Raw genomic sequence first — 25,486 nt, 5'->3', positions numbered from 1 at the left:
TAATTGGGAGAATGAATTTATGACACTGAACAGAATGCATAGATATAGTCCTGTGAGCTGTTACTAACCTTTCTGAAGTTGAGTTCCTTGTTAAAATTGCTATTAGTGCTTAGTTCAGTTTTTATTTACTTATTTATTTACTTATTTATTATTTATTTTATTGGTTGCGTTGGGTCTTTATTGCTGCGCACAGGCTTTCTCTAGTTGCGGCAAGTGGGGGCTACTCTTCATTGTGGGGCGCAGGCTACTCTTTGTGGTGGCTACTCTTGTTGCGGAGCACAGGCTCTAGGCGTGCGGGCTTCAGTAGTTGTGGCTCGTGGGTTCTAGAGCACAGGTTCAGTAGTTGTGGCGCCTGGGCTTTGTTGCTCTATGGCCTGTGGGATCTTCCCCGACCAGGGATTGAACCCGTGTCCCCTGCATTGACAGGAGGAGTCTTAACCACTGCACCACCAGGGAAGCCCCAGTACTTACCTTAGTTTTGTTGTAAAGATTAAATGAGGATAGAAAGTTAGATACCTGGGACATAGGTTTTACGTGTGAGTAAACAACTGAGGCAACTGAAATATTATAGGCAGTATTTCTTTCTAAGAAACAAATTAAATTGCTGCCCAGGTCATACCAACACCAGCACCTAGTCAGTGCTACTTTAGCGGTCTATTCAGGTTACTCTTGCTGTGCTGAGCTAAATACGTGCATTTCTAATTGTATTTTGCTCTTGATTCATTGGTCCCTCAGTTTATTGCAGAGTCCAGTCCCTTCTTTTTTACACCTAATTATATTCTACTCATTCTCAAAGATCAACTTAAATTTCACCACGAAGCTCTTTTAGATCACTCCAAAGAAATGGTTTGTCCCACTTCTAAATGCCATTATGACACAGCTTGGACCGACATATATAGCATTTTTGCTCCCATTATCTGCCTGGGGGTAATCTAGTTTTAGACATCTTCTCTTCTATGAAACCTTTCCTGACTCCATAATAAATCATCTTCTGTACATCGTACGCTTTTTGTTGTGGATGTATCACATTGTGTTATAATTATTTGCTTACCTTTGTATACTTACAATCTTATGAGTATCATAAGAGAGGGATATCTCTGAATTCCCACTTAGCACCTGCCTTGCTCAATGAATATTGAGACTGATGCATTAACCTTATGTTGGTATTTTTCTTTTCCCAACTCAAGAGGGAATGAGTGGGAAGTTCACTTTGGTGTCGTCTCTCTATATGTTTTAAAAGAAAACAAACAAAAATATATATTGATATAATTCACATACTATAAAATTCTCAATTTGAAGGTGTGCAATCCACCTTTTAAAAAAGTATATTTACAGGATTTGTGCAATCATCATCACTCTCTAATTTCAGAACATTTTCATCACTCCCAAAAGAAACCCCATGCCCATTAGCAATCATTGTCCATTCTCCCCTATCTCCAGTCTCTGTCAACCATAATCTGCCTCATATCTCTATGGATTTACCTATTCTGGACATTTCATACAAATGAAATCAGGCAGTATGTAGACTTTTTTGTCTGACTTCTTTCACTTATCACAGTGTTCTCAGGGTTCATCTGTATTATGGCATGTGTCAGTGCTTCATTCATTTTTAGCGCTGAATAGCATCCCATTGTATGAATATACCACATTTTGTTTATCTTTCATCAGTTGATAGACATTTGGGTTGTTTTAACTTTTGGCTATTATGAATAAAGATTGCTATGTAAGTTTTTCTATGGATATGTTTTCTTTTCTCTTCAGTATATACCTATAGTAGAATTGCTGGATCATGTGGTAACTGTGGATAACTTTTTGCAGAGCTACCAAATTTTTTTCACAGAGCCTGCACCATTTTGCATTTCCACCAGCAGTGTACAGGGGTTCTAATTTCTCCACATTCTCACAAGACTTCTTATTTTCTTTCTTTTTGACTATGGCTATACTGGTGGGTGTGAAGTGGTATCTCATTATGGTTTTGATTTGTATTTTCCTAATGACTAACGATGTGAGAACAGCTTTTCATGCGCTTATTGGCCATTTGCATATCTTCTTTGGAGAAATGTCTGTGCAAATCCTTTGCCCATTTTTTGATAGGTTATCTTTTTTTTTCTTTTTTCTTTTCCTATTTCTTTCTTTTCCTTTTTTTTGGCCACCTTGAACGGCTGGTGGGATTTTAGTTCCCCGACCAGGGATTGAACCCAGGCCCTCGGCCATGAGAGCGATGAGTCCTAACCACTGGACAGTCAGGGGATTCCAATAGGTTGTCTTTTAATTGTTGAATTATAAGAATTCTCTCTCTATTTGGATACTAGTCTCTTATTAGGTATATGACTTGCAAGTATTTTCTGTGAGTTTTGAATCTATTTGTCTAGAATTTGTTGCCCACCTAATACATATATATGATATAGTAGAACTGGGGGTCCTGAAAGAGCATATGTTAATTGAAGTGATTGCGGTACTATAGGTAGCACTGTAGTTATGCAGTTCTAGAAGCTCTGGGTTACAGGAAAGGTAGCGAGCATTTGACTGGGAACTGGGGAATTTGGGGTTTTAGTGCTAGCATTGCCACACCCAGATACTGTGACCTTGAGCATATCACGTAAATTTTCAGGGTCTCAGTTTTCTCATCTGTAAAGTGATTTGGATTAGATAGTCTTTAAGGTCACCACTAAAGTTGTTTGAGTTGATAAGGTCCTTGGGGGCACATGCATTATTTGTTTTCTTTGTTTTTAAAAATTTTTTTATTTTATATTGGAGTATAGTTGATTAACAATGTTGTATTAGTTTCAGGTGTACAGCAAAGTGATTCAGTTATACATATACATGTATCTATTCTTTTTCAAATTCTTTTCCCATTTAGGTTGTTACATAATATAGAGGTCCCTGTGTTATACAGTAGATCCTTGTTGGTTATCTTTTTTTTTTTTAAGTATAGTTGATTTACATTGTTGTGCCAATCTCTGCTGTACAGCAAAGTGACTCAGTTATACACATATATATTCTTTTTTTATATTTTTTTCCATTATGGTTTATCCCAGGATAATGAGTATAATTCCCTGTGCTCTACAGTAGGATCTTGTTGGGGGCACATGCATTATAAGTAAGATTATACTCCATCTCACCTGTTCTTAAAAAGGTCTACATGTTTTTTTTACTCCCTTCCCCCATGTTTTGTGTTTTTGATGTCATATTTTATACCTTCATTTTTATCCCTTCACTGTTTATTGTGGAAATAGTTGCTTCCCGCCAGTTTCCAGTGTGTTTTCAGTGAGACTTGCTCCACATGTAGGTGTATTTTTGATGTTTTCATGGCGGGAGGTGATCCCTGCGTCCTCCTACTCCACCATCTTGGTCTCCCTCCATCTTATTTGTTAACACAGAACTCTTCTGCATGCTGTTACCTTTGCTGGAAAACTTTTTTTCCCCTCTTCGATCAAGGACTCTCTCTTTTTTAAAAACTAGTCATAATTAATTCTCACCACCTCCAGTCATATTAATAAACCTGGATTTTGTTAAAGAATTTATAGCTTAAAAGAGACCTTCGAAGATCTTTTAATCCAGTGTTCTCTATAACAAATGAATTAGAGGTTCAAAAGTTAGGCTCGTGGATTTAACATCCCATTTGCTTGGTATTTACTTTGATCTTGGCTCAGGCTGTGTAACTCGTTAGTGGCAGAATTGAGATGAGAACGGAGGTGTAGTATCAGGAATTTGCTAGTGTTTCAACAAAGGGCAACAGTAATTTGCCTCCAAATTCTGATTCCTAATTAATTTGTAGCATCAAGTAGAACTAGCATATTTGTTACATATTTTAGGTGTAAATTGGTGCATAGTTTTAATTTTTAATCATCTTTCCTTCCTTCAAGGGCCTGTTTTTCAGCCTTAGAGAGTTATGTGTGGCTCTAAGGTCTTGAAGGGGCTACGTATGATTTATTGTAACAATTCCAATCCAGTACCACTGGTTACACTTTCCCAACCTGTGTTCTTTCTGGTTACTTTGACTCCTGATGAAAATGATTTATATTTCCACTGTCCCTCTTCCTAACCACCTGTTCCTATTAATGTGGTATTTCCAAATCTTCAGTGGACTATGCATCTACATTGGAATCACAAATAAAACTTTCTTGAAAATCTCAAAAGTTTCTACCTAACCCCCTGCTCCCAATAAATGGGTATGAGTATAGGCTGATGAAATTATTTGAATAGAGGTGTAGCATATTCCCAAGGAGTCCACAGTTCTTTTGAAATGTGCAATTTCAAAAACCAAAAAACAAGGGACTTCCCTGGTGGCTCAGTGTTTAAGAATCTGCCTGCCAGTGGTGCAGGGGACACAGGTTTAATTCCTGCTCTGGGAAGATTCCCACATGCCACAGAGCAACTAAGCCCATGTGCCACAACTACTGAAGCCCGCACACCTAGAGCCCTTGCTGCTCAACAAGAGAAGCCACTGCAATGAGAAGCCTGCATACCACAACGAAGAGTAGCCCCTGCTCTCAGCAACTAGAGAAAGCCCACGTGCAGTAACAAAGACCCAACATAGCCAATAAATAAATAAATAAATAAATAAATAAATAAATAAATAAAAACACTTAAAAGTGAAAAAAAACATAATTCACTTCATGGCAAAACCTGACCTGAACTAAAGTGAGGCTATTTATAATCTTTATTTATCCTAATTAGTATGACTGTTTAACAGTAAAAATATTAATGTGTGTACCTACTGGGTGCTGCCCTAGTCCCTATTATATTATCTTTCCAAAATCTAAAAAATTCTGAATTCCAAAATATATTTAGCCCAAACCTTGGATCTGTATTTGTCTTGTAGGTGATAGTTCCTCCTTACATGGATTCTTTTGAAATAAACCTAGGAAGTTGAATTTCTGTATTGGGCCTTCACTGGTTAGTATTAAAGCCTGACAGCTAATTTCCACTAACGTTTGTTGTTTTTCAAAGAAACAGTGCTGTGCCATGTATTCATTAATATTGGAGAAGATATTTTCTTTTGCTCTTTAAAATAGTTGAGAATTTTTATGAGAATTTTTCTTTTTTTTTTCCTTCAATTATTTTTTTGAAATTCTAAACCTTCTAAACAGTTGAGTAAACAGTATTATGAGTACTCATATATCTTTCACCTACATGAGTGATTCTCAGAGGGTTATTCACAGATCATGGGGGGGGGGTACCCAAGACCCTTTAAGGGGATTTGCAAAGTCAAACTATTTTCATAGTACTACTAAGACATTTACCATTTTCACTGTGGTGACATTTGTGCTGATGATATAAAAGCAATCAATGGTGGATAAGTCTGCTGATGTAGTAGCACAAATCAATGTAGCCATATCAAATTACCTTAGTTATAATTGTGTTTGCAACACACTTGCAGTAAAACAGAAATGCCAGTTTCACTTAACAATGTCCTTGAAGGAAAAGGAAACCTTGCATTGTTGGTGGGAATGTAAATTGATACAGCCACTATGGAGAAGAGTATGGAGGTTCCTTAAAAAACTAAAAACAGAATAACCATATGACCCAGCAATCCCACTATTGGGCATATATCCAGAGAAGACCATAATTCAAAAAGACACATGCACCTCAGTGTTCGTTGCAGCACTATTTACAATAGCCAGGTCAGGGAAGCAACCTACATGCCCATCAATAGATGAACAGATAAAGAAGATGTGGCACATATATACAATGGAATATTACTCAGCCATAAAAAGGAACAAAATTGAGTCATTTGTAGAGATGTGGATGGACCTAGAGACTGCCATACAGAGTGAAGTAAGTCAGAAAGAGAAAAACAGATATCATATATTAATGCATATATGTGCAATCTAGAAAAAGTGGTACAGATTAACTGATTTGCAAGGCAGAAACAGAGACACAGACGTGGAGAACAAACATATGGACACCAAGTGGGGAAGGGGGGTTGGGATGAACTGGGAGATTGCGATTGACATGTATACACTAATATATATATAAAATAGATAACTAATGAGAACCTGCTGTATAGCACAGGGCACTCCACTTCACTGTACAGTAGAAACTAATACAACATTGTAAAACAACTGTACCCCAATAATAATTAAAAAAAAGAATGTCCTTAGTGAAGCAGTAAAAATTATTAATTTTATTACATTTTGAACCTTGAGTACACATCTTTTTAATATTCTGTGTGATGAAATGGCAAGTTCTATGAAGTACTTCTTTGCATATCAAGGTAGAGTGGTTATTGGAGGAAAAACACTAGTATGAGTGTTTGAGTTGCAAGCTAAACTAACCTCTTTTTTCATGAATCATCATTTTTTACTTGAAATAACAATCGACAGATAAGCTGGTTATTCAGATTTAGGTATTTGGCAGACATTTTCTTGGAAATGAATGAAATGAAGCTTGTTACTTAAGGGAAAACAACTGACTATTTGTTGCCAATGATAAGAGAACTTTCAAACAAAAATTAGAATTTATTTAGAGTTTTATTTGCCATTTTGAGCTTGGCAGCTTCCCAATACGTAGTTTTTTCTTGATGAGATTGATGGTGATAATAACAAAAGTGATTTTTTTAATATATTGTACGATGAAATGTGTCAACATTTAGAAGATCTGCCTGTCCGCTTGGGTAAAAGATCTTTCAAAGTGAAGGATAGACCAGTGGATTTTAATGTAATAGAGTATGAATAATTCATGTATATGGCTTCAGATTTCACATTGCAACTAATGTATAAGAAACTACTACTTGTCAAGTTAGGGTGTATCAAAGAAGAATTATCTCTAATCATCTTAAAGTATTAAAATATTCATTTTTCAAGTACATATTGTGTGAAATTGGGTTTTCTTCATATACTTCAAACAAAATTACCATAATGCTTGAATGCAGAAGCAGATGAGGATGTAACAGCAGACATTCAAAGAAATTTGCAAAATATAAAACCAGGGTCACTCATCTCATTAAAGTTTTTGTTTTTTAAAAATATAGTTACTTTTCATAAAAATGTTGTTTGTGTTAATGAGCTTGTACTTAACACGTGTAAACATTGTCTCAGGTTTAATTTCTCAGACAGCAAATATAAGTAGATATAACTCATATAAACAAAAAGCCCTTTGGTGTCTTTGGCAGTTTTTAAGAGTATAAAGGAGTCCTGAGATAAAAAAAAGTCTGAGAACTACTGACCCAGATTCACAGTTAAAATTTTGTCACATTTGGGACTTCTCTGGTGATGCAGTGGATAAGACTCTGTGCTCCCAATGCAGGGGGCCTGGGTTGAATCCCTGGTCAGGAAACTAGATTCCACGTGCATACCTCAACTAAGAGTTCGCATGCCATAACTAAGGAGCCCATGTGTTGCAACTAAGGGGCCTGCCTGCTGCAACTAAGAGCTGGTGCAACCAAATAAATAAATATTAAAAAATATTTTGTCACATTTGCTTTATTTCTTTAATTTTTTTAACATTTGAAAGCAAGTACATCATGACCTGCAACCCCAAAATACTTCTGCATTCAACATTGATATTGCAATGTCTAATGATATTAGTTCATGTTCAGATATCCCACTGGTTCCATAAATGTTCTTTTTAGCTTTCCCTCCCCTTCAGAATTCACTTTAAGAATTTCTTCTTACATTTGGTTGTTGTGTCTCTGAATCTAGAGCAGAGATCAGCAAACTTTTTCTGTAAAGGACCAGATAGTAAATAAATGTTTTTGACTTTGTGGGTCATACTGTCTCTTGCAAGAGAAAAGCAGCCATAGACAATGTGTAAATGAATGGGCATGATTGTGCTTCAGTGAAACTTTAGTTTGAAGACTCTTGATGTAGAACAGCCCCACTCTAACTTCTTTCTGTGTGTGTCTTTAATAACAGTTTTCTTTTGAAGAGTCCAGGCCAGTTATAATGTCCCGAAAATTGGATTTGTCTGATTGTTTTCTCATGCTTAGATTTGGGGTAAACATTTTCGGTGAGAAATATTACATGGATGATGCTGTGTACTTCCCCTTGTGTCATATGGGGAGGCACATAATGTTAGTCTGTCCCATTACTGTTGACGGTAAGTTTGATCTCTTCGTTGTAAAGGGACCTACTCCGCTTTGTAAGCGATCTCTGGGGTGACTTTGAGACAATGTGGATATCCTGTTTTCCTACCAGATGGTTTCAGCATCCACTGGATGATTGTTGCCTAAATCAGTGATTACATTGGTGGTTGTGATTATAGTTCTTCATATCTGCTTAAATAACAACAGCAATAAAGATCAAATTGTATTTTCAGAATACTTGTGAGCTTAGAAAGCCCTATTCATATATGTTGTTACTGTGATTCTGTGGTTTAGTTTCCCATCTTAGACTGTCACTGGGAGGGTGAGGCTGAAAGATTGGGTCTGCATGTGTTGTGCTGAACAACTGCCTTCTAGAAGCAGGATTCCAAAATATGGTGTCATCTTCTGAGCCCAAGGATGCTTAAGAAGAAGGAGCTGGCCTAGTTTGGACTAGAAGTTGTCTTTGCCTTGAGTAGTTTTTTCTCTTACTTACCTCTTTTGTTGATATTTCTTGTGTTTTGTTTTTGTTTTTTGTTTTTCCCACACCCTGTGGCTTTCAGGACCTTAGTCCCCCAACCAGAGATCAAACCCGTGCTGTCTGCAGTGGAAGCATGGGGTCCTAACAACTGGACCGCCAGGGAATTACCTCTTGTGTTTTAATGGTTCAGTTTGTGAACCCTATAGTACTCTCTGGACCAAGTATATGTTAAATAAAGCTTGTATTGAAAACCAACCAACAATTACAGCTTAGAGAAATGCACATATTAATCTTTTAAGAGACGTATTTTTTCTCCCATCAACTTCTTATGAAAAATTTCAAACTTACAGAAAAGCTAGTGCAGTAGTCTAATAAATACTTATACCTTTCACCTGGATTCAATAATTAATTCTTTGCCTTATTATAACTAAGTAGCTATAAATCTGTATATATATCCATTTTTCCTCAATTACTTGATACCTTCAGATGTGTAACCTTCTAGAATAAGGACACTCTACTACATAACTGCCCTACCATTATCACACCTAAAAAAATTATGTTTCTGATATATAACATCAGTGTGCAAATTCAGATGTCTCCAGGTTTCCCAATGATGTCTTTTACGTTTTTAAAAATGGAAGTATAGTTGCTTTACAATATTGTGTTAATTTCAGGTATACAGCGTAGTGATTCAGTATTTTTGCAGATGATATTCCATTATAGGTTATTACAAGATAATGGGTGTAATTCTCTGTGCTATACAGTATATCCTTGTTGCTTAGCTGTTTTATATGTAGTAGTTTGTATATGTTAATCCCATACCCCTAATTTGTCTCTTTCCCCTTTCCTTTCCCCTTTGGTAACCACAAATTTGTTTTATGTATCTGTAGTCTGTTTCTGTTTTGTATACATATTCATTTGTATTATTTTTTTAGATTCCACATATAAGTGATATCTTACAGTATTTGTCTTTCTCTGACTTATTTCACTAAGTATAATATCCTCTAAATCCATCCACGTTGCTGCAAATGGTAGTATTGCATTCTTTTTTTTATGGCCAGGTAGTATTCCATTGTATATATACACCACATCTTCTTAATCCAGTCGTCCGTTGATGGGCACTTGGGTTGCTTCCACGTCTTGGCTGTTGTAAATAGTGCTGCTTTTTACATTGGGGTGCATGTATCCTTTCAGTGTTTTTGTTTTTTTCCAGATGTATACCCAGAAGTGGAATTGCTGGATCATGTGGTAGTTCCATTTTTAGTTTTTAAAGGAACCTCCAGGGGACTTCCCTGGTGGTCCAGTGGTTAAGAATCCACCTTCCAATGCAGGGCTACCAGTTTGATCCCTGGTTGGGGAACTAAGATCCCACATGCCATGAGGCAGCTAAGCCCGTGCGTGGCAACTAAGCCCATGTGCTGCAACTGCCAAGCCCACGTCACAACTAGAGAGCCCATGTGCTACAACTACAGAGCCCACGTGCTCTGGAGCCCATGCACTGCAATGAAAGATCCCACACGCTGCAACTAAGACCTGACACAGCCAAAAATAATAAATATTTTTAAAAAAACCCTACAAAAAACGAGAAAGGAACCTCTATACTGTTTTCCATAGTGGTTACACCAATTTACATTCCTACCAACAGTGTGCAAGGGTTCCCTTTTCTCCAAATCCTCTCCAACAGTACAGTTTTTTTGTTTGTTTGTTTGTCTGTCTTTTGGCTGTGCCATGTGGCATGTGGGATCTTAATTCCCTGACCAGGGATCAAACCTGTGCCCCCTGCCTTGGAAGCGTGGAGTCTTAACCACTGGACTGCCAGGGAAGTCCTAGTACAGTTGTTTTTTTGAGAGAGATTCTCTTGAAGAACAATAATAAATGATCCAATAAAGAGCTTAAAATTAAAAAAATAAAAATAAATTAAAAAATAACTTCTCTGTTAAAAAAATAATAAATGAGAGATTGACATATAATTGGATAATATGTGGTCTTTGATTTAAAAAATAACTACAGTTGGCCTTCTGCATGTGCAGATTCAACCAACCACAAGTGGAAACTATTTGGGGAAAAAATTTTCCAGAAAGTTCCAACAGGCGAAACTCGAATTTGGCGTGCATAAGGCAACTATCTGCATAGCATTTACACTGTATTTAGGGATTATAAGTGATCTAGAGGTGATTTAAAGTATGTTTGTAGAGAGGATGTGTGTAGATTATATGCAAATACTATGCCCTTTTATATAAGAGACTTGAGCATTGGCAGGTTTTATAATCCACAGGGTGGGTGGTGGTCTTGGAATGACTGTACTAAGTTGGTATGGTGCCCTGCAGGTAGCTGCAATTAGTTGCATTTCATTGGTCAATAAAATGAGGTCACCTGACTGTTGGGGAGGGGGTTCAGGGCTTCTTTAGCTTCTAATCAAATGTTGGACCTTTCAGAATATCAATGATGAACATATAAATAAAAAAAGTAAGAAGTTAGAATGATGCCTAGTCTAGTGCATGGCTCATAGTAGGTACTTAATATTTGTTAACTTAAAGATGTAATTGGAAAGTTGTGCCAGAAAAGACTATTCTTGATTATTTGTTTGTTTGTTTGTTTGTTTATTATTCTTGCCTCCCCACCTTTCTCCTTGCTCTCCTTTCCTAAAAAAGCCCCTCTCCTTTCTCATCCCTGGTGGGATCCTCCTCACTCTTAAGATCCAGCTCAGCTCTAGTGTCTCTGGAAAATTCTGCCCCAGTGACCCCATCCCAGTGTGCCATTTTCACCATTTTTTTTTTTAATTTATTGGCTGCGTGGGCTTTCTCTAGTTGCAGAGAGTAGGGGCTGCTCTTCGTTGTGGTGTGTGGGCTTCTCATTGTGGTGTCTTCTCTTGTTGCAAAGCACTGGCTCTAGGCGCGCAGGCTCAGTAGTTGTGGCACACGGGCTTAGTTGCTCCGCGGCATGTGGGATCTTCCTGGACCAGGGCTCAAACCCATGTTCTTTGCATTGACAGGTGGATTCTTAACCACTGTGCCACCAGGGAAGCCTATACTTGATCATTTATTGAGTGATTCTAGTGCATTTAGTGTGTTAGGTGCTGCAGGAGATATAGAATTAGAAAACAGTATTCATGCCCTTGAGGAGAGCTACAGTATTAGCTGAGAGGAAACAAACTCGTTTTTTTTTTGATTAATATTCTTTGACTGTTTTCTACATGCCAGGTAGTGTTTCAGGCACTGGGATACAGTGGTGCATAAGACTAGCAAAACTCTTGTCCTCACAGAGCTTACATACTAGTTGGGAGAGATAAGCAGTAGGCCTATATCAACAAAATAATTTCAGATAGAAATAAAGGAAAATAAAACAGTTTGAAACAGTAGGGAGTGATGGGAGGAGGGGAGCACACCTTTAGCTGGCATTATCAGGAAGGCATTCTGAGGAAGTGACATTTGAACTGTGATTAGAATTATGAGGAAGCAGCAGCCATGGGAAGATCTGGGAGAAGGCAGAGGAAGCTGCAGGTACAGTGATCCTAAGGTTGTGATTGATCTGGCCTTGTGAGGACTCAGGGAGGTCAGTGTGTATGGAGCAAAAAGAGGGATCAGAGAGAGTGATAGAAGAATATGATAGGAGATGAAGTAGGAGAGGAAGGTAATGACCAGATTGTGTAGGGTTTTTATTTTAATTGATAGGAAACCATTGAGAAATACAAATTATACTGTATAAAATAACTGAAGGATTTGGGTCATTGAAAATGGCTTGATTTTGATATTAACTTGATGTATCCTGAGGATACTGCCCTCTCCTTTCCTTTATTTCCTTTATTGGAAAACTGTTATATTCATAACATTGTACTGGTGGAAATACAAAGAAACAATAAGTCTACACTACGTCTTTGAAGAGTTTTGCATTGTAGTTGCAGTAATTTGGGGTAAATGCAAAAAAATATGTCTATGAGTGTATTGTATAAGAGAACAATACATCTGTCATAGACTATATGCATATATGCTAATAGCAGAAGGTGCTCAAGGAGGGAGGATTTAGGGACTTCCCGTGCGGTGCAGTGGTTAAGAATCCACCTGCCAATGCAGGGGACACAGGTTTGATCCCTGGCCTGGAAGATCCCACATGCCGTGGAGCAACTAAGCCTGTGCACCACAACCACTGAGCCTGAGTGCCACAACTACTGAAGCCTGCATGCCTAGAGCCGGTGCTCCACAACAAAAGGAGCCACCACAATGAGAAGCCCGTGCACCGCAATGAAGAGTAGCCCGGGCTTGCCGCAACTAGAGAAAGCCCACATGCAGCAACGAAGACCCAACACAGCCAATAAATTAATTAATTTAAAAAAAAAAGAAGGAAGAATTTAAGGTGCAGTGGGTGTGGAAGAGCTGCATTGAAGAGGAGATGGCATTGAATTGTTTCTTGAATAGATTTGTTGAGATAGAGGTCATTCCAGGCAGGGTAAGTGTCTGAGTAAAGTATAACATGAAGGAATTTGTCCTCAGGAAATAAAGACTAGGTCAGTCTGTCGGGAAGAAAAAAGGTAATGGCCGGCATGCCTTGAGTAACAGACTAAGGAATTTAGACTATACAATCTGTAGTTGTAGTGGGTGTGCCTCACAAATCTGATTTGTGCATTTAGTCACCTGTATGCTGTTTATTTAACTAATGTTTCTTGTCTACTGTTTGCACTTGTATTCTTTGAAATTCTAATAGCCTTGATCACTTGAGGATGTAAAATTGAGTTGTGATTCTGGTACATGGTTTGTACATAGATACAGAAACATGCAGAAAATGAATGAACCAGGAAAAAGAATTCTTTTAAGTGACCTTATTTCCTTAGGCAAGTTTGATGGGGTGGGATTTATATCGCTAGTAGGTGCTGAATAGTTGGAGGATTTTCTTGAGAGATGGATTAGGGGAAATGTTGAAACTATAAGAAGGCTATGCTGATGTTAAAATGTGTTGCAAGGGGCTTCCTAGTTGGCGCAGTGGTTAAGAATCCGCCTGCCAATGCAGAGGTCACGGGTTCGATCCCAGCTCCAGGAAGATCCCACATGCTGCGGAACAACTAAGCCCGTGTGCCCAAAAAAAAAAAAAAGTGTTGCAAGATTCTAAATCTCATTGTCATCTTGATAAGCTGGATTTTGATAGAGCAATGGTCATTTATGTTTGAAGGCTGAAAGTAACAGAATGGTGAGCCTAAGGATGAGATTTTTTTGTTCCTTATTTAAAATACAACCACAGGGGACTTCCATGGTGGTCCACTGGTTAAGACTTCGCGCTCCCTATGCAGGGGGCCCAGATTCGATCCTTGGTCAGGGAAATAGATTTTGCATGCCACAGCTAAGATCCTGCATGCTGTAGCTAAAGATCCTGCATGCTGCAGTGGAGATCCTGCATGCCACAACTAAGACCCGGGACAACCAAATAAATAAATATTAAAAAAAAGAAGGAAATGGATTGTTGGAAATAAAGATTGTTTTTAAAAAATACAACCACATACACATACACAGAATCCCAGTATCTCCTTAACAAATTCATTCCCTCTCTTTCTTTCTCATTCCCTCTTCTTCTCCCTGTCCCCCCATCTCCTACCCAAGCCCCACTGGCTTTAAAAAGATTTTTATCATTCCTTGCCAATCTCAGTATACCAGTCTCAGCAATATCGTTGATAAATGTACTTTATGGCATTAATTAGGACCATTGCTGTAGTCTTTTATTTAAGATTACTTGCGTATTTTCTCTTTAGCTTGTGGAGGACTAAGTCAATATATAGGCTTATGGTGATAGTGTTTTTGGCTGTCCCTAAGAATTACAGCGTTTATAACTGGAAGAAATCATCTGGACTCTTTTTCACCCCTATAGATCTAACAACTTCTGTTCCTTAACCTGAAGGAGGGAATTATTATTTGGATATAAAGGAACCTGTCTCTCCCTGCCTCCACCCCCACCCCAGTACATTGTGGTGAGGTCATTGTTGGTCCTTCTCAAAACAAAGCAAGATAGTGATGTTTATATCCTAGTTCTCTGTCATCAAGAGACTTAATATTGCAGTTGGAGAGAAAAGACTTAGACATAAAAAAGATTGGTAATGGGTAAGCCACAACCTTTCTTTATTAAGGATAAAGTAGTTGGAGTTTAGGACATTTACCTCTTTCCAAGCTCCAGATATTGGGACTTTTAATAATACTGGCCTTATAGGTTAAGAGTCTTATATCAGGTATTTATTCTGTCATCAAGGTTCAGATTATATTAATAATTATCTCTGTATAGCACTTTACAGTTTTTGAAGTGTTTGTGTAGCTATTAGCACGTTTGAATTTTAGGGCACCATTGTTGGGGGCAAGAGCGAGAGCATTTATCACTGCTTTGTAATTGAAATTTGAACTCAGATTTTCCTTCATATCCACCTCTTAGCATACTAAACAACACTGCTTCTGTGATTTCAATTGCTTTATATCCAGGTCTCCATAGTAATGAATTATGTGTTGATAGGTTCCATTTTGGAATAAACCCAATATTTTTTAAACTGAAAAAGCTGTATTTCCTATTACATTTTTTAAAAAATAAATTTATTTATTTATTTATTTATTTATTTATTTATTTATTGGCTGTGTTTGGTCTTTGTTGCTGCACACAGGCTTTCTTTAGTTGCGGTGAGCTGGGGCTACTCTTTGTTGTGTTGCACGGGCTCCTCATTGCTGTGGCTTCTCTTGTTGCGGAGCATGGGCTTTAGGTGCGTGGGCTTCATTAGTTGCAGCATATGGGCTCAGTAGTTGTGGTGCACGGGCTTAGTTGCTCTGCAGCATGTGGGATCTTCCTGGAGCAGGAATCGAATGCGTATCCCCTGCATTGGCAGGTGGATTCTTAACCACTGTGCCACTTAGGAAGCCCTGCTTTTTATTAAAGGGAGTTGAATGAACTTGATTTTTTGTTTTTAAAAACTGAAGGATGGAAGAATTTGATCTTAGATGGTTTCTTGAGTTTGAATTAAAATATCCCATTTAACTCTCATGAATTCAGCAAACATTTATCAAATGTCTTTTATGTGCCAGACTTAGTGCAGGGGGAGGGAGATATTTGGGGCAGGCGGGGCAGGGAGCCTTAAGGATGAAAGTGCTACAATGAAAAAAGCAAGAATTTATTTATTTATATATTTATTTTTATTTTATTTTATTTTATTTTTTGAGAGTTATGTTTTATTCAGTGGACAAAAGTGAGGACTTAAGCCCAGGACACAGCATCTCAGATAACACTGATAGACTGCTCTAAAGAGGCAAGGGGCGGGTGGAGCCAGGATATACAGGGAAAATGCAAGAATTTAAAGTCAAGTAGACCTGCATTCAGATCCCAGCCTGCTACTTATTTATTAGTTGCAAATTGCTTACTTAATTTCTCGGAGTTTCAATTTCCTAATCTATAAAATGAGGATAATAATACCTATTATTGTAGGATTGTTTTGAGGATTAGGGTGATGTTTATAAAGCATATAAAGTATGTGCTTTATAGGATATTATTGCCCATAACAAATGAATAGACAAGTGTGTGTGGTGAGAGTTAGCTGAGTTTGGACAGAAAGTGTTTGGCTGACCTAATGTAGACTTGAGTGAGGTGATTTTTGGCTGACAACATACTATGTTCTGCTGTTGTTGAAACTTGCAGCTCTCACATTGGTGTTTGCCAACATTGCATTTGACTTCTCACATAGTAGAAGCCAAGTCATTCCTATGGAGTATGTCATTTGGAAACATCTGTAGGCTAGACCTTTAAAACTCTGTTGTAGTTTAGTTGGAAAAAATCTCGCGTTACTATAGAGCAGTGAAAGTCACGTGGCGGGGAGCCTCCCTGGGCTGACACCTGAATTTAATTTTGAGTGATGTAACCATCAAAGGGACGAGTTACCACCCAGGGTGTAAAGTCCTGTGACAGTGAGTGTAGCAGGTAAACTGAATAGGATGAAAGACTAAGAACCTGCTTTGTTTCCTGAAATGGTGCTTTATTCATTTATAAACATTTATCGAGTACCTACTGTATGCTAGGCACTGTTCTGATGCTAGGAATACAATGGTAGCAGGGTTTGGGACCCCCTTTTCTTTTTTTAAATTTTTATTTATTTGATGTGGACCATTTTTTAAAAAGTCTTTATTGAATTTGTTACGATATTGCTTCTGTTTTATGTTTTAGTTTTCTTGGCTGCAAGGCACGTGGAATCTTAGCTCCCCGACCAGGGATTGAACCCACGACCCCCTGCATTGGAAGGCAAAGTCTTAACCACTGGACTGCCAGGGAAGTCCCCCCTGGGAAGTCCCCCCCCACCCCATCCCCCCTTTTCTAATAGAGCTTACATTCCAGAGAGGGAGAGTGTAAATAAATATTAAATATAAAATATAATGAATCTCAGGTGATGCTAAGTACCATGAAGAGAAATAGAGCAGGAGAAACAAGTAGCAAGTTAGAGAAGGGATGCCTATTTTTAGATAGGATCTCTCTTTAGGTAGGATGACATGGAAGTCTTCTTTGAGAGGTCTCAGAATGAAGCCAGTGAGTGACCTTCCAAAATAAGGAGCAAGACTCTTTGGTATAAGGAGTGGAGGTAGCACTTGACTTGAAAAGTTGCTTTAGGAGGTGGAAGGGAGGATTGCCTTGTTAAGTGATTGAAATCAGCCCATATTCATTCTCAAGTGTCTACTGAAGGGAGGGAGTAGGTCCAGTTCTGTTGAAAATCAGCCTGCATACCATCTTTGAAATAAATATTGTAGGTTACACCACTCCAGAGAATGTACATTTAGGTGTCGAGGAGACCTAACAATTTTTTTCCACCATAGTATTTTTTAAAGTATAGTGTTTAGACCATCTGTATCAGAATACAAATGCAAACTGATGCACAACAGGTCCAATTAACCAGAATATTTGTGGATGGTACCTGGGAATTTGCAATTTTAACAAGTAATTCCGTATCCATACTGAGGTTTGAAAATTACTGTTTGCTATCTTGTTGATAGGAATCATCTTTATTTCAGGCTTAGTGGGTGGGCAGGCAAGTCCCTGCTTATTTAAGATTCATTACTTTTCATAATTTACGCTGGAGCTTGCATTTCCTTTTGCATTGATTTAGTTCTTGGCTTTAATCTCTGATATACTACAGCTTATGGAAGATGCGTTGATGAGACAGCAGGAAATGAAACTCTTGTCCTCTTTGCATTTTGCATTTTCACCATCAGCTACATCGCTGGGAAGGAGCAGCCACTGAACCAGGAGAACACTGAGTTGGCCATATAGATTGATATGATTTAGAACAAAGCTTGCTTATACTCAGTTTTTTCATTTTCTGTTAATTGAAAATTCTAGCTATTTGTGATTAAAGTTTTTTATTTCTTTCATAGGTCTTCAAATCTCTAACATTTAAGATGTAAATGAAAGAGAAAACAGTGAGGATATTGAGAAAGTGTTTAATATGTTTAATAGTAGACACTCAATAAATACTCAGTTTGATTTCAAGGGAGGGGATGGAAACAGCAAATGGCGAGTTTAAATCATTTGTAGATGGTCATACCAGGTCCTAAAGGCATCATAGCCATCATTCTAGTGGGCACTGTGTTAAGGAAAGTGTGCACTGTTTACCCCATGTTTAATTTTAGTGGTACCACTGATGTTCATTGTAAGGTTGTGGGAAGACTGGTAGCTAAGAAGCCCGTCTGCCAGGATCCATCTCTAGGCCCATGGTCAAGCTTAAAACTTTTGTACCTTGCCTTTTGGGAACTGTTATGGCTACTGTCTTCCTTCAGTAGGGACCTCTTGGAAAGAGGTTGAGCCTTTCAGAACTTGAAAAGGGTCTTTGAATGAATGAAAGTCTATACTTTTCATTTTACTGTTAAAAAAAGATTCAGAGAACTGAAATTTCCTCCAAGGCCTAGATACAGAATATGATCTGATAATATGGTTTCATTCAGTAGTATCATACAATTGAGTCGTCTTTTAAAAATGTGCCCTTGGAACTTCCCTGGTGGTGCAGTGGTTAAAAATCCGCCTGCCAGTGCAGGGGACACAGGTTTGATCCCTGGTCTGGGAAGATCCCACATGCCGCAGAGCAACTAAGCCTGTGTGCCACAACTATTGAGCCTGTGCTCTAGAGCCCACAAGCCACAGCTACTGAGCTTGCATGCCACAACTATTGAAGCCTGTGTGCCTAGAGCCCGTGCTCTGCAACAAGAGAAGCCACTGCAGTGAGGAGCCCGCGCACCACAGCAGAGTAGCCCCTGTTCACTGCAAGTAGGGAAAGCCTGTGTGTGGCAACAAAGACCCGACGCAACCAATACATACATACATACATACATACTGTTTAAAAAATATAAAGGAATGGATTCATCCATTCATTGATTCATTAAAAAAAAAAGTGCCCTCTTCCCTCAAAGGAAGTCATCTTTCTGTTTAAGGGTTCTTGTAGTCATTCCATCCTAGTATTTGGTTGATTTTGACTTTGCCTGTTCAGTGATTGGGAGGCCCCATTGTAGTGTGCGTGGCAATTTGTATCTTGCTTTTAGTAAAAATTATGTAATGTTTAAGAGACAAGCTCTTATAAGTAAGGCATCTGGAGGAGTAGTAACTGGCCCTGTGAATTCTCCTCCTCCAGCAGCATAGGAGGAGAATTCACAAAGAATTGGTCTCTTTGCTTGGTACCTTTTTTTTCCTTTCTTTCCCCTCCCTTTTCCTTAGCCAGTTGACTCTCAAAAACTCACCCTTCCTGCAGAGGTATGCTGTGACATAAGAGGCCTAAGTTGGGAGTCTGGATACCTAGGTCTTAGGTTCAACTTTGCTCCAAGCCTCCATTTCCTCTCTCTGGGCCTTATTTTCCCCATCTTTAAGGTGAAAATCAGGGAATTCCCTGGTAGTCCAGTGGTTAGAAGTCCGTGCTTCCACTACAGGGGGCCTGGGTTGAATCCCTGGTAGGGGAACTAAAATCCCGCAAGCTGCATGGCACAGCCAAAAAATAAAAAATAAAAAGAAATAAAATCAAAATTAGGACTGGATGATTGACCTCCAAGGGTCTTTCCAGCTCTGTTATTCTTTGATTTCATGAATCCTGGAAGGACCAAAACTTGCAATTTGCTCTGACAACAACAGCCTAGATTCTGCACTGGAACTTTACCACAGTGCACCTTGGGTGGTCTGCAGGCTAAAGTTTTTGTTTGTTTGTTTTCAGGAGGAATGTTTCTGAGAGTGTGGATTTTATAGATAGGCCAGTTTTTGTTTTGTTTTAAAGAGTTAGTAAAAGGATAAAAATAGAAGTGAGAGAAGACTTAAAAGTTGAATCTGTGGGAAGTACATTATGTTATCCCAGATAACTCTTCTACAATAGCAAATGCTTTCTTAGGTCTATATAGGGTGGCAGACTATAGTGGCATTCTCCTGATGCTGTTGCAGGGAACAAGGGGCCATAAGGAAGTTCAAAGTCCACGTTAGTTTCCACCTTTGGAAAAGGAGTGCTGGTTTACCCCAGGGCCTGAGAGGAGGAGAGCTGCTGATGACTTGAGCCCCTCTCTCAGCACTTTATGACTAGAAATTCTGCAGTCTGAGCCTGACTTGTTTGGCTTAAATTATGCAAGCTTGTTTCCCCTCAAAATGTCAGTTCAACCCTAGGACAGTCTAATGATTCTTGTGGGATACTCGGAGCTCTTTGGATATGCATTTGTCCCCAGAGCAGGCTTGATGGCTATGTTGTAAGGTGATTAAGTACAGTCTTGCTCTGTACTGGAAACCATTCACCCTTACGCTTTATTCTTCTAAGTAGGTGAGGTTCCGTCTATGCCTGCCTGAATGAAAAGCATTTAGTCTACTCCCTGATCATGTCCTGTCTCGTCCTTCATTTTTTTCTTTGGTTTTCGTTATTCTTTGCTACAGCTCAGCCCATCGTCCATTTGTGGCTCTGCACAAGACAGGAGCCGCAAAGCTTTGTACATGCTTGTTATTAGAAAAGAAACTTTCAAAGCTTGAGTTAGGAAAGGGTTTAGGTCTCTTGCTGTAGTCATAGGATTAGGATGAAGGGGGAAGCTGGGGGACATGGGGAGACTTGGATCCAATAAAACACTCTAGATTAAATGAAAGTTTTGAGGATATGGAACTTTGGGTTGCTGACAGGGCAAACATACTTAAAGAATGCTCCAGATTTGATAGGTAGGTTATTTTTAGTTTGCAGAAAAAGAGTAGTTTCATCAGTGTAGTGGAATCTTGCAGTTGTGTTTGTAACCTAAACTTATCGGTGTAGGCTGTGCCAACAAAGTGTCAAGTGGCATGCTGGTTTCCTCCTCACTTTCAGTATTGCCTGGTTTAACTCCTGCAGTCCTGTGGCTGGACCTCAGGGCAGTGGTAGTGGGGAGTAATTAGGGGAAAGGGGGGAGCTACTGCTGATCCAGATGCTAGTGGAAGAGAGAGAATTGTCTGGTAGGTCCCTGCCCTAATCCATGCATTTGGGCTATCAATCTCTGCTGTGGGTGTAATGCGGTGCTTAAATCCAGTGTTCCCTTGTGGGACCCCAAGCATGTCTTTGGGTAGGACTGCCTTAGAATCTGACTTGCTGTTTTTTTCAGTTAATTTTGCATTCTCTATCCATTTCTCCGGGTTCCTGGTTATTTCACACTGCTTTAAGTGATTTTTAACGAATTTTGAGCTCTCAGTTATCATTCACTTGGTTCACCTTTATTGAGTTCCCACTCAAATGTGTGCCTGGCATCATTGTAGGTGCTGTGTACTTTGGTGTTTGTTTCTTAGAGACTCTAGATTTTATATATATTATTCTGTTGAAGAATGTCAGCTAGTTAATTACTTAAAGTATTTAATACCTTTAGTTAAGTATTTAAATTTCAAAAAGTATTTAAAATTTTAATTTTGGGAAAGACAGTTTATATAAATTACAAAGTCAGAAAAACATGGTCCATTTTAGTTCGGGTACAGTATGCTCATTTACAGGAGACTGACCTTCCTAACTGGAAGATGTTACCTTTACCCTTGAAGAATTTGCAGTGGTGAGGAGAAAACAATAGACAGTACAAATTATTGAAGAAAATATAAAAACAAGTATGAACTAAATCAGTTGTGCATAACTGTCTGAGTATTGCAGGGCAGTTTGGTTAGTAGGGTTTACGCTTCCCTGCTGGAGCAAGTTTTGCTCTTGCTGCTTTAGCTTTATACACAAGGATGTTAGCCAGAAGCTTTTGAGTGTGGCTCTTTGTAGACTTGGGATTTTTCTCCTTGGGCTGGACTTATTTTTTGCTAAAAACATAAAAACCCGTATAACTGATTCTCATAGAGATAAGGAAAATTTAAGAGGTAAGTCAGCTCAATAAAGCAGAAGCAGCTAGTGGACTGATCCATCTCATTTGGGGAGGTCAGGGGACCAGAGGTGGTGATGTTCCTGCCTCTCCTCCTCCTGGGCACTGAAGAAAGAGGCTACATATGAAAGCCCTTCTTTAGTTGATTTCAGTTTACCTTAGGTCAGTGAATTATTTAAAATATGAGCCTCAGTTTGCTCATTATATAAAATGGATTTGATAATACCTCCTTATAGACTTGTTATGAGGATTAATTGAAATTATGGGAGTGAAAGTACTTTGAACTATGAAATAATGTGTAAGCATTAGATATTAGGAGGTATATTATTTGGAGAGGAGGAGGCAGGAACTTTTGCGCCTTCTGGTAGGGCATCACTAGGGAGCCTTTCTGATGATTCTGGTCATTTTGGAATCTGGACTCCCTTTAGTTGGTGTCAGTAAGGAAAATTATATTATTCACTGTTATTTGAAAGGGGTGTGTATGTGGGAGATGAATCATTCTTTATTATAAGTCTATGTAGGTACATCTTTACTTAAGTATAGGCACTCAATTTTCAGCTGTTTAGCCATTGAACATTTACTGAATTATTATTATGTGTCAAGTTCTGTGCATGTGCTTGGATTCAGCACTTAATCCTGGTCTTTTAAGAGCTCTAGGTTTGGTGGGAGGAGATAAACCAGTAGGTAATTATGGAACAGAATGATAAGTGCTATGCTAGAGATAAACCTAGGGTCCTTCAAAGGGCTTGTTCTTACTTGAGTCCTCTCACCTTCCTCTCCAGACTGTTTAAAAAGTGTAAGAGATTTTAGCGGGACCTGGAGAAAGAAGCAGTTTGCCTAAGGCCAAGACCATAGCTAGTCAGTAATAAAGCTAGAACTAGAATCTGAGTTGTCATACTCACTGTCTCTTTCAGCTACCTCGATTTTTCCTCCCTTGTCCTGAATCTTTACTCTTTTAAGAGGTGTCTCTCGCCTTACTCCCTGCACCACCATCTTTCCAAGCTTCTGTTTTGTTTTTAAATTTGTTTATTTATTTACTGGCTGCGTTGGGTCTTTGTTGCTGCATTCGGGCTTTCTCTCTAGTTGTGGTGAGCGGGGGCTCCTCTTCGTTGCAGTGCACGGGCTTCCCACTGTGGTGGCTTCTCCTGTTGTGGAGCAGGGGCTCTAGGTGTGCAAGCTTCAGTAGTTGTGGCTTAGCAGCTGTGACGCACGGGCTCAGTTGCTCTGAGGCACGTGGGATCCTCCCAGACCAGGGATGGAACCCCTGTCCCCTGCGTTGGCAGGCGGATTCTTAATCACTGAGCCACCAGGGAAGCCCCCAAGCTTCTGTTTTTATTACCTTGTCTCACAGTTACTATTGCAGTGGAAGTAGGAAGACTTGGGAATCTTTTTGTTTTCTCCCCCAATGTTTATTTATTTATTTGGCTGCGCCAGGTCTTAGTTGTGGCTCGCGGGATCTTTGTTGCCCTGTGCGGGATCTTTGTTGCTGCATGTGGGATCTTTAGTTGCGGCATGCGAACTCTTAGTTGCAGCATGTGGGATCTAGTTCCCTGACCGTCCCCTGCATTGGGAGCATGGAGTCTTAGCCACTTGACCACCAGGGAAGTCCAAGGCCTGGGAGTCTTAAGTTTGAGCTTGTCGAGGTGGAAGAATGGTTTTTAGCATTGGCTGCACATTGGGATTGCTTACAGAACTTTTATACCTAAGATTCTGATTTTTACTCCAATATTTGTTTGTTTGTTTATTGAATGTATCTACACTAAAGTACACAAAATGTTCGGTAAAATACTCAGTGAATTTTTATATGTGTAAGCAGTCATGTAAAGACTACTCACATCAAGATATGCACTGGATCAAAATACAGAACATTTCCAAAACTCCAGAAGGCTTCCCTCATGCTTCTTCTTCATGAGTTACTGGCTGCCCAAGTAATCACTTATTCTGACTTCTATCTCTATTGACTAGCTTTGTCTATTCTTGAGTATATAAGTAGAATCAGATAGCATGCATTCTTTTTGGGTCTGGATTTTTTTTGCTCAATATCATATCCATGTTGCATTCATTCATCTAGTATGTAATAGCTCATTGTTTGGATGTACCACAATTGTTCATTTATTCTACCGTTGAGGACTTTTGGGACAGTTTTGGCTATATGACAAAGCTGCCGTGAATATTCTTAGTCTTGCATATGTCTTTTTGGTAGACAGGCATTCATTTCTGTTGGATATATACCTAGGAACAAGATTGCTGGGTCGTATGCTCAGCTTTGGTAGATGCTGATAAAGAGTTTTATGGTTGTACCTAGGTGTCAGTGTTAAAAAAAATTTTTTTTTTATTATGAAAATTTCAGACATTTGCAAAACTGGAGAGGCTAATACAGTGAACCTACATATATATATCTATCTAGATTCAGTAATTTTTAAGGTTTTGCTACATTTTGCTTCATTCCTTTTTTTTCTTATTATTTGTTGAAGAATTTAAAAGTAAATCCCAGCTATCATGTCATTTTACCCCTACAAACTTCAATATGCATCTTTAAATATGGACATTTTTTCACATAACCATGCCGTTATGAAATTTAATGAGGTTAACAAATCCTTAATATCTAAGTTCTGGGTCATAATCAGATTTCCTTGATTGTCTCAAAAATGTCTTTGCAGTTAGTTTGTTAGAATAAGGATCCACTCAGAGTCCACAGAGTAAGTTATGTTTCTTAAGTTTCTTTACATCTAGAGTGGTCCCTTTTCCCCTGCTCCCTGCCACCCCGCCGCCTTCCTCAAATCATTGACTTGTGGACATTGAGTCAGTTGTCAGACAGTAGTGATAGTTTTGAAAGCTCCCCAGGTTTTTCTGATATTTAGCCAGAGTTGAAAACCCCTCAGGTAGAGTATTATCTCAGGACTGTTCATAAAGAGAGGGTGAAGGGTAGGGGGTAGAATATAAATATTGTGTGGGTGATTGAAGTTATGACAGATTAGAGCATGAACATCTTATGCAGTGGAAGTGGGATGTGGCAGTAGCAATGGTGATGTACCTCAAGGAAGAGTATGGGAACTAGTTCCTGAGTTCCCATTTGTCTGTCCTAATTTCACTTTATTGGGTGAATCTTCTTGTTTAGTAGGAACTTCAAAGATTGATTCTCTAACCTAAGAATCAAAGACTCTGACAAGGAAAAGCAGGTATGATTTCTTCCCTATTCTTTTCTTGTGCAACTGTAGACCTTGAGATTTTTTTTAATTAGCTGAACAAAATTGGAAATTAGAAAATAGGTCATTCATAACAGTCAAGATACTTTAGGTGTAATGAAAGAAAACTGTAAGGGATTAAAAAATTAACTTTGTACACAGCATGGGGGGGAAATGTTAAAATACCTGTATTGGCCAGAGACTGGTGTGTCCTGAAGCTGGCCACAATAAAATGCAACAAGTGATGGATTCCTACCTGAGGAAGCCCTAGGGTGGTTCCTCCTAGTTTGTGTCAAGTACCTTCTAGCAATTAGCCATCGTTATCACTCCGTAATCTTATTTTAACTAACTTATCAGATGTGGCTGCTCAACAGGGTTTTTGTGGGAAAGTGATAATGTAGGTCACTGGCATGGACTGAAATGGTATATCCAATTCAGGAAACCTAGGGAAGGTCAGAGCATAGGCTTTGAGGTGTTGTGGGAT

The 25,486-nt window shown here is 38.8% G+C and overlaps 1 protein-coding gene across 2 annotated transcripts in view; it reads left to right on the top strand.

Moving 5' to 3' along the window:
- Nucleotides 1-25,486, top strand: part of LUZP1 (leucine zipper protein 1) — an 88,768-nt gene that overhangs the window by 19,255 nt on the left and 44,027 nt on the right. The window lies entirely within an intron of this gene.

This window comes from Hippopotamus amphibius, chromosome 1, assembly GCF_030028045.1.
Source record: "Hippopotamus amphibius kiboko isolate mHipAmp2 chromosome 1, mHipAmp2.hap2, whole genome shotgun sequence".
NCBI lineage: Eukaryota > Metazoa > Chordata > Mammalia > Artiodactyla > Hippopotamidae > Hippopotamus > Hippopotamus amphibius.
This window is presented reverse-complemented; position numbering and strand designations above follow the sequence as displayed.